Source organism: Spermophilus citellus, assembly GCF_964194105.1.
Source record: "Spermophilus citellus genome assembly, chromosome: 8".
Classification (NCBI taxonomy): Eukaryota; Metazoa; Chordata; class Mammalia; order Rodentia; family Sciuridae; genus Spermophilus; species Spermophilus citellus.
This window is the reverse complement of record NC_138189.1, coordinates 30,426,078-30,442,229: the sequence shown is the minus strand read 5'-3', so window position 1 is coordinate 30,442,229 and position 16,152 is coordinate 30,426,078.

Sequence of the window (16,152 nt, the reverse complement as noted above, 5' to 3'; positions counted from 1 at the left end):
CGGCCCGCCAGCCCGCTCCCCTGGATGCCTGCTCCCTTCCTGGCGTTGCAACTTGCCACATGGTGACTTGGCTGCTCCGGGGAGTGGAAGAAAGGCACTCCAGCGACGGGGCTGCACGGTTCTGGGGATCTTGTCAAAATGCTTCGAAGAGAAAAAAATCCTGGATATTTTTTTAAGGGAAGGAGAAAGAAAAGGGAGAAACATACCAACATACCGGGACGCTCAGAGGAGGCTTATTCTGTTTTTCTTTTCTCATTCTTGAAACCTCTTTCAAAAATCTACAAGTTCCTGCACTTCTCCCCTTAGTCTAGGATCCCCCAACCCTGTTAGAGTGCAGGGTTCGAGTGAGAGCTGGAAAGTAAGGGGACATCCATCCTTTGAGTGACCCAGCCCATGGATTGTGCCACAGAAACAAATACAAATATTCGTCAGGTTGATCATGCCCCCAATTAGGCCCCCTAGGCTTTGCAACCGCCCATGCGCAATTGAAAACTACCCCAGAAGGATGGTAATGGTGATTCCCAAGTGTTTTCACATCTGAGCCTGAGGAATCCGAAGCCACTCGGCTGCTTCCCTTGGAAGCTGGGCCCAAGAGATCAAGGTCTGCATGCTACTGCAGCCATGGGTGCTCATTACCTCTCCATTACCAACAGGTTCTACAGGCTCTTGTTCATGCTAAACAAATAAACTGTCACCATTTTTAAACATAGGGTAACCTAAGCATTTAAAATAAGATAATTTTTACAAATTACATGGGGAGTGTTTCCTATGCAAAAATTGTACTCTGGGGCCCTTTCCAATAGATAGTACTTTTTAAATTAAAATTTTATTTTTAATGGGTAATTAATTTACATGATTCAAGGCAAAATTCTAAAACATAGTATACCTGAGAAGTCTTGCCGACACCTCTCTCCCTTCATCTGATTTCTCCACTTCCAGCTCTCCTTTGCTGGTAACTTTTTATTTTATATATGCACATATTATTTATATATATATATATATATATATATATATATATATATACACACACACACACACACACACATACACATACACACATACATACATATATATATACATATATATTTTTTAAACTGTTTCTTCATGAAAATACAAATACAAACAAATGCTTACCCTTATTTATGTGTACCCTTACACTAAAGAGCATGTACATGTTGCATTTTGAATTAGTTTTCTGCAAGTAGAGATGGACTTTGTTAAACCACCTGGCCCCCACCTTGTCTGGGACCCCAGGGATGGTGGGCATTGGTCTGCAAACAGCTCAGCTGTGACAGAGAACCCAAAAGAGTTCGAGCAATGATGGCTTTACTGGGATAGGTTTTCTTCCATAGACCTGGGACCTTCAGTTAACTGGAACCAGATGTGGCTGCTACAAGCCTGGGGTTCTCAGCCAACGCTGACTGGGGCAGGCAGCTGTTTCACAGGGAAACCTGTCCAGAAGCTGCTCCAGACTCAGGAAAGAACACAGTACACATCACAGAGACTGCCCAGCCCACTGACTGTAGGTTTACCACAATTGCTCAGGAGGAGGAACTACAAACTGCTGGGGCCCTCAGTCTCCACACTGCTGGCATGGCAGATCCAGAGGAGAGGGCTGGGGCGTGTCACAGAATCATCTGCTGATCTTTGCATTATTTGCTAGGACTGCCGCAACAAAGTACCACAAACAAGAGAAATTTATTGTGAGATGTAATAGATGGGATCAAGGTGTCTGCTTGATTGATTCCTTTTGGGTTCTGTGAAGGACGGACTTATTCTGGAATGTTCTTTGTGGCTTGTAGATAATCATCTTCTTTCTATGTCTCTTCATACTTTTCCTTCTATATGTCTGTCTGTATCCAAATTCCGCCACTGTATAACAATACTAATCATGTTGGATTAGGACCTACCTTAAGGACCTCATTTTAACTTGATTACCTTAGTAAAGAAACTACGAATAAAGAAAGTCATGGGCTGGGATTGTGGCTCAGTCATAGAGCACTTGCCTAGCACACATGAGGCACTGGGTTCTATCCTCAGCACCACAAAGAAAAATAAATAAAATAAAGTTAATATGTCCATCTACAACTAAAAAAAAAAAAAAGTCACATTCCAAAATCATGGGGCTGGGGGAAAAGGGAGTTAAGACCTTGCTATGGTTTGAATGTCTCCTCCAAAATTCATGTGTTAGAAGCTCAATCCACAATGCAGCAGTGTTGAGGGGGGCAAAGAAGATGTGATAAATATTGTTACTGAGGGAGTGGGTTAGTGATCATGAGAGAGGGCTTGATATAAAAGCAACTTCGGCCCCTTCTTGCTCACTTGTTCTCTCATATGTGTATTCTTGCCCTTCTGCCTTCCATCATGGGATGATAAAACCTTCACCACAGGGCCAGCTCCTTGGTCATGAACTTCCAACCCCCAGAACTGTGGGAAATAAATTTATTTTCTTACAAATTACTCAGTCTGTCATATCCTGTTGCAGTCCCACAAAATGAACAAAGACAGACCCCCAGGCAGTCTTTCTTGGGAGAACACTTTTCAGACCACTTCATCCCTTTCCAGACCCACCAGCATCCTCCCACCTCCAGAAGTGCTGGTCTCACATCCCTATCCCACCCCAGAGAGACCTGTCATACCTCCCATTTCATCATCAAGAAGCAGTGTGAGACCCCTGCTTTCACGTTCTGTGTGTGCACACTGCATACTAAATATAGTATGGTTCTCACCAAGGAGAGTGGACCCTGTCATTTTCAGCAAATCCTTTCTTCATCTTTGTAAAATCCAAGGTAGGGGGTGGACATCCCTCCCAGTACTGTGCTTTAGGCCAAGGACTTCACCACCCTCTCCCGCTCATATCTGCATGTGGCCACTGGAGCTGAGGCCATCATGTCCAGATTCTGTAGATAGAATTGCATATTTCTTTTACTCAGAAATAGGATTTTGGGGGCCAAGTGTGGGGGCACACACCTGTAATCCCAGCAACTCGGGAGGCTAAGGCAAGAGGATTCCAAATTCAGCAACTTAGTGAGGTCCTCAGCAAATAAGTGAGACACTGTGTCAAATTTAAAAATAAAAAGGGCTGGAGATGTGGCTCAGTGGTTAAGCAGTGCCCACTAGGTTCAATTCCTTGTGCAAAAAAAAAAAAAAAAAGATTTTTCTTTACCTCTATTCTGAAATCCATATGAAGCTCAAAGATCTATCACTGTCTATAGCACCAGGCTTTTGGTCGATGATTTTACCTTTGTCCTCTATTGCATCTGGCCTGACATCTTTGCTGAGATGCTGTGACAAACACTCAAGACTGGCATGACTGGGTGTGGCTTGGCCTGCCCCTCATCAGACAGGTGGAGACAGCCAAGTTCAGTTCAAACTTGCTCAAGGGATCCGGCACCTGGAAATCCCCACAAAATTAATTCCATTCTAGATCTTTCTCAACACCCAGAGGAGAAAGCACAAGGGTCGATTGTCCTTACAAGTCTCCCTGCCTGCAATTCTATAGTCTGGGGGTGGTGGGGGCAGGGTGGGTAGGAATATGTATTAATAAATTAGTGAGTGTGAGGTCTTAAGTCCAGAGGAGGATTGGATGCCTTAAAGGAGCCCAGCAACCAGACACCCCCTCCCCACCCCTGGAATTCTGAGGGAGGATAGTGAATGCTCCTCTTCTCACAGAGACCTACACCAAACTCCTCCACCAGACTCAGACCAAGACCAGGTGTCACGGGGCTGCTGTCCACACTCTTGCTTTCCACATTCCGTAGGTTCCATCTTTGTTTTCCACATTTCTTGAGCTCCAACCAATCCTGAGTAATGAGTCAAAGCCAGAAGCTCTGAGGAGCTGAGCTGCCCCTCCAAGGACAGGAGTAACTAAGAACTCCAGACGCCAAATGGTGGGCAACTTCCTGACCCACAGGCTGTGGCCTCCAGGCACCCATGGGAGGGGCTGGTTGTAGCTGGGTGGGGAGAGGCGAGGATGATCCTCATGGTCCCTCCCTCCTGCTCTTCCTGGGGGAGGTTTGTCACATCACACCAGATGTGATACCTCTGAGGCTATTGCTCGCCTTCCTCTTCTCCCCTGTTCCATCTACCCCACCCCAAGTTCATCTTTGGAAGTATTAACATCCAAATTTGCCTGGAGCAGGAGGAAAGAGCTGTAACTGGGAGGGGCGGAACACAGCATCTACCCTTGCATGACCTGGGTCGATGACACATTCACTGGACACCATCATGTTGGCCCAAACTCCAGGTGGGTAGATGCCAGGGCTGGCACGGAAATAAAACAGGCCTGAAAGAAGGTCTGGAAGGAGGTAAGCGCATGAGCAATTTGTCCAAGTGCTTTGTGCAAAAGGATGGCAAAGATAAGGCAGTAGCAACCACCAGCATTTGCTGAGAATCCATGTCCTGGCTGCCTTTCAATTGCATCCTCAAAATAATCCTCTGAGGCGGAACTGTTTCCATTCCCATTTACCAATGAGGAAACTGTGGCACGGCCTCCAAGATAACGCAGTTAACGCAAAGCCCAGCCAGGATTATAACCCAGCTCTGGAGTTTGCACTTTCAACCACAGCTATGTATTAATAAAAGTGTGGGTATCATCCTCCTCATTTTACATAAGAGGAAATGGAGTACAGTGAAGTCTCGTGCCTTGCTCCACACCACACTACTAGGGAGAAACAGCGTTGAGACAGGCACCCCAGATCCTGATCTTGTCCCCTCCCCAGCCAGAGGGTAGGGACATGGAGGAGCACTGGTGGAGTCAGGATGTAATTGCATCCAACTCACCCTTCCCCACCTCAAGTTTCTACCTTCCTCCTGAAGCTTCCAGCTCTCATTTCATGTGACAGGAAGCTACCAGAAAAGAGCCAGCTAGTGAGTGAGCAGGTGAAGAAATCAGAAACCTGCACCTGCCAATCCAGGAATCAGTCCAACACACCTTATGGAACTGACACCTGGCTGCCCAGGTAAAGTGACCAGATGCCCTGGGCAAAAAGAAGTGAGCACTGGATGAAGTTAGAGTTTCCAGAAAGGTAGATGCAGAGGAGTCGAGAAATAAAGAGGGCTAAGATGTGACCGGACAGGTTGGAATCAGAAACCCTTTTAGTTAGAAGAACCATAAAGAATGAACCCAAGAGCTACCACTGATGGACACTTACTCTGTGTCAAGTCCTGGGCACATGCCTTCCCTGTGCCTGTGACATCCTATAAAGCAGATGCTGTTTTTCTCTTCCTGAGGGAAAGGCAACAAAGACTAACTGACTCACAGAGATCTAGACAGTCTCCCCTACTCAAAAGCCCACTGTTTTCTGTACCCTAACTGCTTAGGATGGAACACTTCAAAGACACACAAAAGTATTAGAGAGCTGGGCGCAGTGGCATATGCCTGTAATCCCAGTGGCTTGGGAGGCTGAGACAGGAGAATTGGAGTTCAAAGCCAGCCTCAGCAACTGCAAGGCCCTAAGCAATTCACTGAAACCCTGTCTCTAAATAAAATACAAAATAGGGCTAGGGATGTGGCTCAGTAGTTGAGTACCCCTGAGTTCAATCCCTGGTACCGCCCAAAAATTAGAGAAAATATTGCAATAGACCCCTATAAGTTCATCGCCCAGTTGGCACCACTGTCAACACTGAACAGATCTTGTTTCATCCATCTTCCTGTCTAGTCTGCTACTAAGATAACTTTGAAGTGAATATTATCTTGTTATTATCTTATCATGTCATCCTGTTATCCTCTGTTTGTACTTTAGGATATATCTCTAAGAAAGAATTTCCTTGACCTCAGTCCAGTGTTAACAGCTAAATAAAATGATGGTAACTTCTTAATATCATCAAACCTCCAAACACGGCCCAAATATCTCAGGTTGTGCCCACAAATGTACTTTTACAGTTGGTTTGTTTATTTGGAATCCAAAAGAGTCCACATATTGCATTTGGTTAAATCTGTAATCTCTTTCCCCCTGCTATTCATTTGTTGAAAACCATCATTTGCCCTGTATGATTTCTCACATTTTATACTTTGCTGATTATATCCCTGTGGTGTCATTTAACATGTTCCTCCATCCTTTGTATTCCATGCAAATGGGTATTTAGATCTGGTGGTTGGATTAGGTTCACAATTCATTGTTTGGCAAAGATACTTTCTAGGCTGTATGTGGTCAAGGCCCCTATGCATAAACCTTCTTTTTTCCATGAAATTTCTAGCCCAAACTCACAGAGCTAATGACAGAAAGAACCTGGACTGAAATTGGATCTTCTGACTCTAGATCTCTGTCCTTTTACCCCATCCTAGGACTGGAATCTAGAATCTTCTCTTTGGAGTGGGAGGATGGTTTGGTTTTCATTCAACTTTCTACCTCCATTCAGAGAAAAGCAATGGGAAATTTTGAACCTATCTTGAACATGTGGCAATATTTTTGTTTTAAATAAATTCTGGAGGGAAAAGTCTCCTCAGGTCTGGTTCAGGGTCTCCCTGTACCTTCTGCTTTTGCCTAAGGACTGGAAACACTTAAGCCAGAACTCTGGCACAAAACGGTTCTTGTTCCCCCTCTCTCTCCTTTCAAATATTGAGAACCAGTTAACCTGAGTGAGTGTGGACAAGAACATTTCATCTCTTTGACTTACTCATTTTAGTGGGAGGGAAAGAGGTGTGCATTCAAGCTTGCTGGCAGAGCTGGACACCTAAATCCTCTTGAGGACATAGGAGAGGAATGGCCAATTAAGATGGCAACCATTCTGTGTTTCAGCAGTGAGCTCCTTCCTCTCCTTCCTGCTACACTGAGCATGCAAGTTCCAGAATCTAGACGGAATAACACAGATGAACAGAAGCATTCTTATCACAAGAGGAAGTCACCCCATACCCAAAATGGAGGGGGAAGAATGTCTCAATTGCACAATAATGATGGGAGTTCACGTGCAGGCTTTTCCCATTTGGTGATTGCAGATTGCTTGGTCAGCTCAGTTAAGATACCTCTTTGGGAAGGGGTATATTTGTAGACCAGAGATTTTATAGGGTTTAGGTGTGGCTCAAAGAATGCACACCAGGAGCCCCAGGTTTGGGGAACCAGACCTCCATTTTAAGACTGGCCTCTGAAATTCATTTAGCAAATTTCACAGGTGGAAGATGTAGTTTCCATGGAAGCTGACCCTGGGGAAAACAGCTTAAGTACTCTCCCGCTTTCTGTCAAGTCAAGGGCAGAAAGGACTTTCAAGGACTCAAAAAGAATATCAAGGTCCCATGTGGTACACACGGTGCTTTAGTGTGAATTTAGGGTGGAAGAACTTCAAGGAGGTGCTTCCTCTGGGAAGATTCTTCTGAAGGAGAGAGCCAACGAAGGCTCAGTGCTTGGCAGGGGTGGTCCACCTGGCAGCCCCCTTCATACCCTGGAGCCAGGTACAAGAATGCAGCAGAGCCTTGGTGACTTGTAGAGTCCCAAACCAGGACTCTCCACCTGCTAAGTCCAAGTCCTTCCTGTTGAGCTGTTACCATCTTTTGGTGGTTGTTCCACGTGACTGTGGTCTCAGGTCACCTCATAAGAAGGCAGAACCCAATTACTAGATTGCTCAAAGTTCTGGTTTTCTTTTCTTTTCTTTTCTTTTTTCACCACATTCAAGGCTGTGGCAGTCAAATTTCCCCCAACCACACTGGTTTGACTCATAAGGCCACGCTGACATTACTGTTCGTGGGCAGCCCAGAGATTGTGACTCTATTATACCCTTTCAACAGGGCTTAACCAACCTCAATGGCTTGCTTTTGTCATTGGATTTTGTAAAAAAAGAAGCATGAAAAATAATTGGCATTTTGTAAACATTTTTTTAAACCACAGTAAAAACTCAAGGTAAATGTGAAGCATTACAAACCATTGGGAAATAAATTTGGGTATAACTTAGGCATTCTGCTTTGGGAAATTCATAGTAAAGAAATAATGATAAACACAGAAGAAAAACAAAAACTTCTATTCACAAAGATAGCCACTGCTGTGTTATTTGTAACAAGGGAAAAATAGAAACCAGTTGGTCTTTAGGGGAAAACTTGTAAGATCAATTATGGAACATACAGTTACTTAACAGTTAAACATGGTTTTTAGACCTTTTGTGTCTGATATGTTTGTTGGAACATATGAAACACCTATGTTACTGTTATGGGTTAAAATATCAGGAAATGAATATAAATTATCATTACAATGATGTCAAGAATGCATAGAAAAATTCAGAAAGCTGATATCTCAAGCAGTCTTATTAGGCCTAATGACAGTAACTAATATTTACTGGGCTTTTACTATATGCTATAAGTATTTTTATGTATATTAACTCAGTTCATCTTTGCATCAATAACTCAAGTGAAAGTATTATGCTTCTCGTTTTACAGGTGAAGAAACCAATGCAGAGCAAAGTTAAATAATTTGGCCAAGTCACCTAGCAAATAGATAAAAGCTAGAAGTTGAATCCAGGAAGCCCTAACAATCGTGCCTGCTAGCTATTGACCAGCTAATGGAAAATAGAAAAATAATAGGGAAAGATATTATTTAAAGTGTCATATGTAATAGGATGAACCTGGAATATGTAGGCAGGCATTAGAAGGATTCCAGAGCTAAGTATAAGAAGTTCCTACTAACTAAAGGTAATACAATTCAAGCCCAGTGGGGTGGTTGGTGTCTGCCTGTAATTCTAGCAACTCAGGAGGCTGAGGCAGAAGGATCACAGGTTCAAGGCCAGCCAGGACAACTTAGCAAGATCATATCTCAAGATAAAAATTAAAAAGGGATGAGGAGGTAACTCAGTGGTAGAGCACCCCTAAGTTCAATTCCTAGTCCAAGGGAGGGGATGGGTGAGATAATATAATTTGAGCATCAATAACTACAGTGGATTGAAGCACATCAATATTTGTAAATCTATGGGCTTAAAATTACTCTGAAAAAAGCCCCTCATTGGTCATCTTTAGAGTAACTAAGGAAACAGCTCATTTTCTGAAAACTGATAGAGGAAAGCAATCAAGCATGTATCCTTGTTTTACTGTTCAGGTCTTAGGTTGTAACTCAATAATTGATGGAGGCCAATTTCCTTTTATGGAAGTATTTAAAATAATGAATGAAGCAGGAATACCAGCACCACTTTTAACACCTGATGAAATAATGGGTTAGGCAATGGATTCCAACATCACAAGACTAAATCTAGCCCAACTCTACATATTTCTTGATGGAATTATCACACCATCACCAATGAAGTTCTAAAAGTGAAAAGCCAAAAACCTGAATCAGATTGTTCCCTTATCTGTGACTCCCAATTTCATTCCCACTGAAATGCAGGAGACTGAGAACATTTTAAATGACACCATGGGGGATGAAATCAGCAAAATCCAAAGTTCAAATCACCTTATAGGACAAAGGACCCATTTCTTCCACATATAAATTGCAAGGGGTAAAGGGGTGGAGGGAGTACCTGGATTCAAAGACTAAGCGCCATGATTTTATGTGGTTTCTAGGGAGCAGGGAGGACCCCTCCAAACATTTTTGGGATAATCAGGTATATTCAAATTCTGCCTGTACATTTGATTAAAGAGATGTATTATTATTTTTGAGGTATGATGGTGATATGGTAGTATACTTTTGAAAAGAAGCCCTTGTCTTTTTGAGATGCATTCTGAAATATTTATGGATGAGAATTCATGATTCCTTAGGTTTACTGCATGCTATTTCAGGAGAAAGGGGAAAGTGGATATGGAATAGAAGCAATAAAGACCAGCCCTGTGGATCATTATTGAAGCCCTGAAAGGATCATTATTGAAGCTGAGTGGCAGGTAAGCGGGGATTTATCATACTCTTCTCTCTACGGTTATATAGGCTTCAAGTTTTCCATAATACATTTTAAAGATAAAAACATATCTCAATTTTGTTTTTAGGACACTCATGTCTTTTGCTGTAGAATGGAGGGCTAGTCTGAGGCAGTGGCTGAAGGCTCTGCTGCCTACCAGCAGCTCATCCAGAGTAAGGAACTTGACCTACAGCACCTCAGCATCCTCATTTGTAAAATGAGAAACAGTATCACATGCTTACAAACGAGTAGAGTTTCTTCAGTGTCTAGAACAGTCCGTAGGACATATTAAACACTATAAATTTACTATCATCTTTATTATTGTTTGTTTTGGGAGTGTCTTTGCTCATTTTGCATCTTACACCTGTCAACTGAGCCTTGTATCTTTTATGCATCAGCCACAATTTTCCAGTTTCCTTAAAGTGAAGCTAAAGATACTTGCAAAGTAATCTGAGGCCAAGTCTGTTAGACTTTAATGATTTACTTGTGAACTTTTAGAGTTGCATGTCCACACAATCTGGCAGCATCTGGAGCAGGATGGTGGTTCACCTTTACCCAGTCTCCTAAAGTGACTTTGTTTTCTTGAGAGTATTCTTTGGGCATTATATTTTCATTCATAATTCCTAATTGTGTTACAGATTCTCCACTGCAACCTTTATAAAGATGCCTTGAAACATGGAAAACTGACTTGGTAAGTAGAGCACACAACTGGTGGGAGATGTGTCCAGATGCACCCTGGGAAAGCCAATGGCAAATGTTAAATGGTGGAGGGCATCAGACAGAGGCTTTACAAAGAGAATGGAGGTTGCATCAATTAATCTGGTGGGTTCTTGAAGTGGAGATCAGATACAGAAGCTTATCGTATACAGGTCAACAGAGGTGGTGTTTGGGTTGCCTGATCTTCCTCCTGTCCCTTTTTTCAAAATGATTAACATATATTACAACTCTTGTCCACTGATGGAAAAAAAGAATCAAAATTTCATTTTTGAAAAGTACTTTTTTTAGTAAATGCATTCCTAGAGGGCTAGGATACAAACATGAAGAATATGTGCAGTGAATATTTTTAATGCACGCATTCTTGTATCCCAACAATTGATGGCTGGATCCTCCAGAAAACCTGGCTCAGAGCATCAGTGGTCATCCTTCTTACCTGTTGCAAGGACAGTGTATAAACTGAGTGCTGCTGTTGAAAGGCTTAATTTCCTAAATGCCACAGTGGTCAGGGGGAATCCAGCCTTCATACTAAGAAGGTTCACACACTCTAATATTCACATTCTAGTTTCATTTTGACTATTAAGTTACACAGAAACCAAATGATCAAATCTGCATTTCCTTTTAACTCTATATGCAAATGGTAAGAGAGGGATTCCCCCTTGTAGTTGACATTCCTTAGCAGAAAGGATTTTGGAGGACCTCAAACCTTGAAGGTATGAACTGCCTTAGCACCAATCCACTCCAGCAGAATTGGGCACTTTCTGTGTTTTGTCAAGTTTCACAGGTCTGGCTGCAAGCTGGTCCCTCAGTAACACATCATTGTTACTTTCAGACCAACTGTGAATTCCCACAGTCCTCCTTCACTAAGAGAGGGGAAGTGAAAGAGGTATGTAGTGACCGCTGCATTAAATTTGATCACTGGACAGATGGAGAAGCCGAAGTTGCACGTCCAGTCTGTTTTTATCACAACGGAGCATACCATCTCTCTCCTCTAACTCCAATATTTGATCATAAACACTTACGGGTATGTCTTCAGGCTATTTGAAGACTATTTGAACTATGCTCATCTCATTGAAGTAACAACTTCAGAAGTGCTTAAAAGTGCAGGTGTAGAGTTGTGGTAAGGACTCACCTGCTATCCCTGTCTCCTGGCGCTTCACCATGTGATTCTAGATCCTGGGCTTTTCCTTGATCACTGATAGAATCTCTTTACTTGTTATTGGTCTGCTCAGATTTTCTGTTTCTTCATGATTCAGTCTTGGAAGGCCATATGTCTCTTGAATTCATCCATTTCTTCTAGGATATCCAAATAATTGGCATATAATTGTTCATCATAGTCTCATATGATCCTTTGTATTTCTGTGATATCTATTGTAATGTCTTCTCTTTTATTTATCATTTTATTTTTTTTAATTTGAACCTTCTCTCTTCTTAGTCTAGTTACAGAGTTTTATATTTTATCTTTTCAAAATAACTCAGTTTTGTTGATCTTTTTTTTCTAGTCTCTATTTTATTTATTTCCGCTCTGATCTTTATTATTTCCTTTCTTTTCCTAACTTTGGAGTTAATTTGTTCTTTTGCTACATCTTTTTTTTTTTTTTTTTTTGTATCAGGGGTTGAACTCAGGGTCATTCAACCACTGAACCACACCCCCAGCTCTATTTTGTATTTTATTTAGAGATAGGGTCTCACTGAGTTGCTTCGCACCTTGCCATTGTTGTGGATGGCTTTGAACTCATGATCCTCTTGTCTCAACCTCCCAAGCCTCCGGGATTATAGACGTGTGCCACCACGCCTGGCTTGCTACATCTTTGTTGCATAAAGTTTGGTTGTTTATTTGAGATCTTTCTTTTTTCTGATGGGCATCTATCACCATGAACCTCCCTCTTAGAACTCCTTTTCCTGCATCCTGTGAGTTTTGCTATACTGTCTTTCCATTTTGAATAGTGTCAAGATATTTTTTAAAATTTCTCTTTTGATTTCACATAAAAGTTTTTAATTTTGATAAAGTCCAATTCATTTTTTTGCTTTTGTTGCTTGTGTTTTTGGTGTCACATCTAAAAAAAAAACTATTACCAAATGCAAGGTCATTGAGATTTGCCTCTTTGTTTTTGTCTTCAGATTTTCATACTTTACTCCTATTTTAAGGTCTTTGGTCAATTTTGAGATGAATTTTGTAAATGGTCCAGTTTCAATTATTTGCATGTGGATATCCAGTTGAACCTGCACTGTTTGCTGAAGAGACTATGTTTTCTCCATTGGCTGGTCTTGGCACCATTGTAAAGAATCAATTGACTAAGCCATTAAGTTTTGAGTCAGTTGTCATAAGACAATAATTAACCGACACACTTCTTGTTCTAGTGAACTCATATTAATGAAGCATCTCATCTATTCTTGAAACTTTATGAGTGGAGTATGCTAAGAATAATTGAAAACTAAATAACCTTTGCTTAACAATACATGTGGCCATCTGGTAGACACAAATGGCCAGTCAGCCTGCATAACATTTAAGGTTAATGTTCTGGGAATGGTTAATAATGTCTTGAGGTTAACATTTCCAAATATATAGTGAACTCGTAGGTTTTACCTGTATTCATCATCTATTGCTACATACAAAATTATCCCAAAACTTAGTCACTTAAGGAAACAAACAATTGCTTACCCTGGTGGAATCCAATCAAAAATGAAAATACTCAAGCAACCCTAAATATCTTTCCCATAGAAACTGTATAATAGCAAATTATTAATATGGATATTTTGCATGTGAGAAGTCATAAAGCATTGAAATCCACAAGATGTATTGTGATAGCCTATCTCTGAAATGACCCTCAATGATCCTCTGTTCCTGAAATTCATGCCTGTGTAGTATATACTCTTCTACAATGAATAGGGCCAATCCATGTAACTGGTAAGATATTTTAAAAGGATGGTATGTTATTTTCGTGGATAGATTATGAAAAACATTATAGGTTCTGCCTTACTCTCTTGAGTGTGAATACAGTTTCTCCTGGTCTGAAGGCCCTGAGCTAAGAAATAAGTTATCTACTTCACCTAAAAAAACCCAACACACAATGGTAGCATAGGCACAGAATGACATAGGGAAGAAAGAGAACCACATGAGTTGTTAGTCTGTAACTGTTCTGAAACTCATCAGGATACCTGTGATAGACCCTTGATTGGGAGTACTGGCCTAAGAATGATTCTCTATGGTTCTTGACTTTATCTTCTGCATTAATGATTTTGCCCTCTGAGGGACAGAGGTAGCCCAGGTTAGCAGCCCAGTAGCTTTCTCAGAGTTCTTCCTTTTGAGAAAAGAAAAGCAAAACCATAACATTTGCTGTCTGCAGGTCTCTTCCTTTTGTATTGTCTTTGTCTCTTTTGGTGTATGCTGGAGATGTTTTTGCTAAAACTATTCTCTTAAACTTTGTGGATCTCCTATAATTGTCATTGATGTTAATTACAATAATCAAAAGCCACACCCACAAATCTCTTTGAGATAAACATTTCTGTGTCTTAGGCTTCTGAGACTGTTCAGGACCAATACCCTTAACCTTGTTAGAAGTCCTCTTGACTCAACCTCTCTCTAAAGCACTACTTTAGATTTTTCTGAAGTCTAAAAGGATTTTACAGTCATACCCACTACTTTATCTTTGTCATGCTATCCTGCAAGAGCTTTGATTTTTGCCTAGAGGCCATTTCTAAATTTTAGTGTCATTTAACATTCCAAAGAGGCTACAAATGTTCAACTCTAGAAATTCCTGGTCAATAATTTTTCCCCTTAACTATAGCTCTTCTTTCAATTTACTTGTGTCCTCTCATGTTCTCTAGCAAGACTAAACTAGTGGGTACCGTCAATACTCTGCCTATTAATTCCTTAGCTAGATCCCACAGATCAATATGCACATTTTCTTAGTTTTGTGTTATCACAAGCAATAACACTGCTAAACTTTGGGCCACTATATATTAAGGATGCCCTTTTCTCTCTAGTCCAATAACATTTTCCTCACTTTCCATTTTACTCCAAAATTGTTACCATAAACCAATAATTTAGCCTCCTTTGCTATCTATGGGTCAGAAATTGGCTAGCTAAGAGATTCTGGCTTGAAAGCTCTCGTGAAGTTCTAGTCAAGATGTTAACCAGCCCTTTGAAGAGTTGATTGGGACTAACAAATCCATTTCTATGTGGCTCACTCATATAGCTGGCAAAACGATGTTGGTTGTTGGATGGAGGTCTTAGTTGTTGCCATATGATCCACTTCATAAGGCTGCTGAGTTTCCTCATTGCCACAGGCTTCCCTCAGAGTCAGTGATCCAAGAGAGAAAAGTACTATATTTTGTAGTCACACACCATTGATGTTCTACTGGTCACACAGAGTAGCCCTTATATGATGTGGAAGGAGGACTATACAAGGACATGCCTAGCTGGAGATAAGTGTCATTAGGGGATGTCTCAGAGATGGGCTGCCACAGTATGTATATTTGATTTGTGTATTCATGGATTTTTATTGTGTTACTATTACTTTTCTCAACAAGGAGTTGTTTAGCACCTACCATATTCTCAGTGCTCAAGAAATGTTAATTTCCAAAGCACATAAAATCCCTTTTCTCATGAATACTAATCCTGATGAGGAGATAAACAACAAAATACATCAATCTACCTCAGTTGGTGATTGGCGTTATGAAGGAAAAGCAAAGCCGCGCAGAGGGGTTGAGATCAAAGGAGTAAAATGGAAGATCGAACTTGACACAGGATGGTAGGGGAAAGCTTCATGAAGAAAGTGACACTTGATCAAAGATGGAAGGCAGAGAGGGGGTGGTGGCTGGGGGAGGAGCTCTCCAGGACAGGAGACAGGAGGAGCAAAGACACTTGGGGGAGCACATCTTTGGAAGGCTTGAGGGACTGGAGCCCAGACAGCAGGTGTGCGAGTGTTAGTGATGAGGGTGGAGGTGGAGTCAGAGAGGGCTTTGTTAAAGAACTTAACAATAACCCACAACCCAAGGGCCAACTAAGAGGGAGGGCTTTGTGAGCAACTAAAAGGACTTTGGCTGTTGTGCTGAGCGATTTGTGAAATCATTGGAGGGTTCTGAGCAAAACAGTGACATGGCTGGACCTATGTTTCCCTCTGGCTGCTTTGCTAAGAAGTCTAAGAGACAATGACAAAGAGACAAAGGTTCAGTAAGCAATAAATGGAAATAATGAAGGAGAGAGATTATAGAGGCATGGGCTAGAGGGTGGTCAAGGTGGTGAGACGGGCAGACTATACTTCAGAGCAAGAACCAGTGGGATTTTCTGGTGGATTGCATGTGGAGGACCCATGGCCAAAACCCCACATCATCCAAGATGGGGTCGCCCAGGTGTCTTTGCTCATCCTGTCTCCTGTCCTGGGCAACTCTTCCGGCAACTACCACTCCCTCTCTGCCTTCCATCTTGGGATCATCTTCTCCATGAACTTTCTCTGACCCTCCTGATAAAGTTCAGTCCTCCATCCGGTTCCTTGATCTCGACCCCTCTGCCCTGCTTTGCTTTCCCTTCATAACACTGATCACCAACTGAGAGACATTTTACGTATTTCATTGTTGTTTATCTCTTAATGGAAATTAGGATTCATCAAAGGGGTTTTGTAGGCTTTAGAA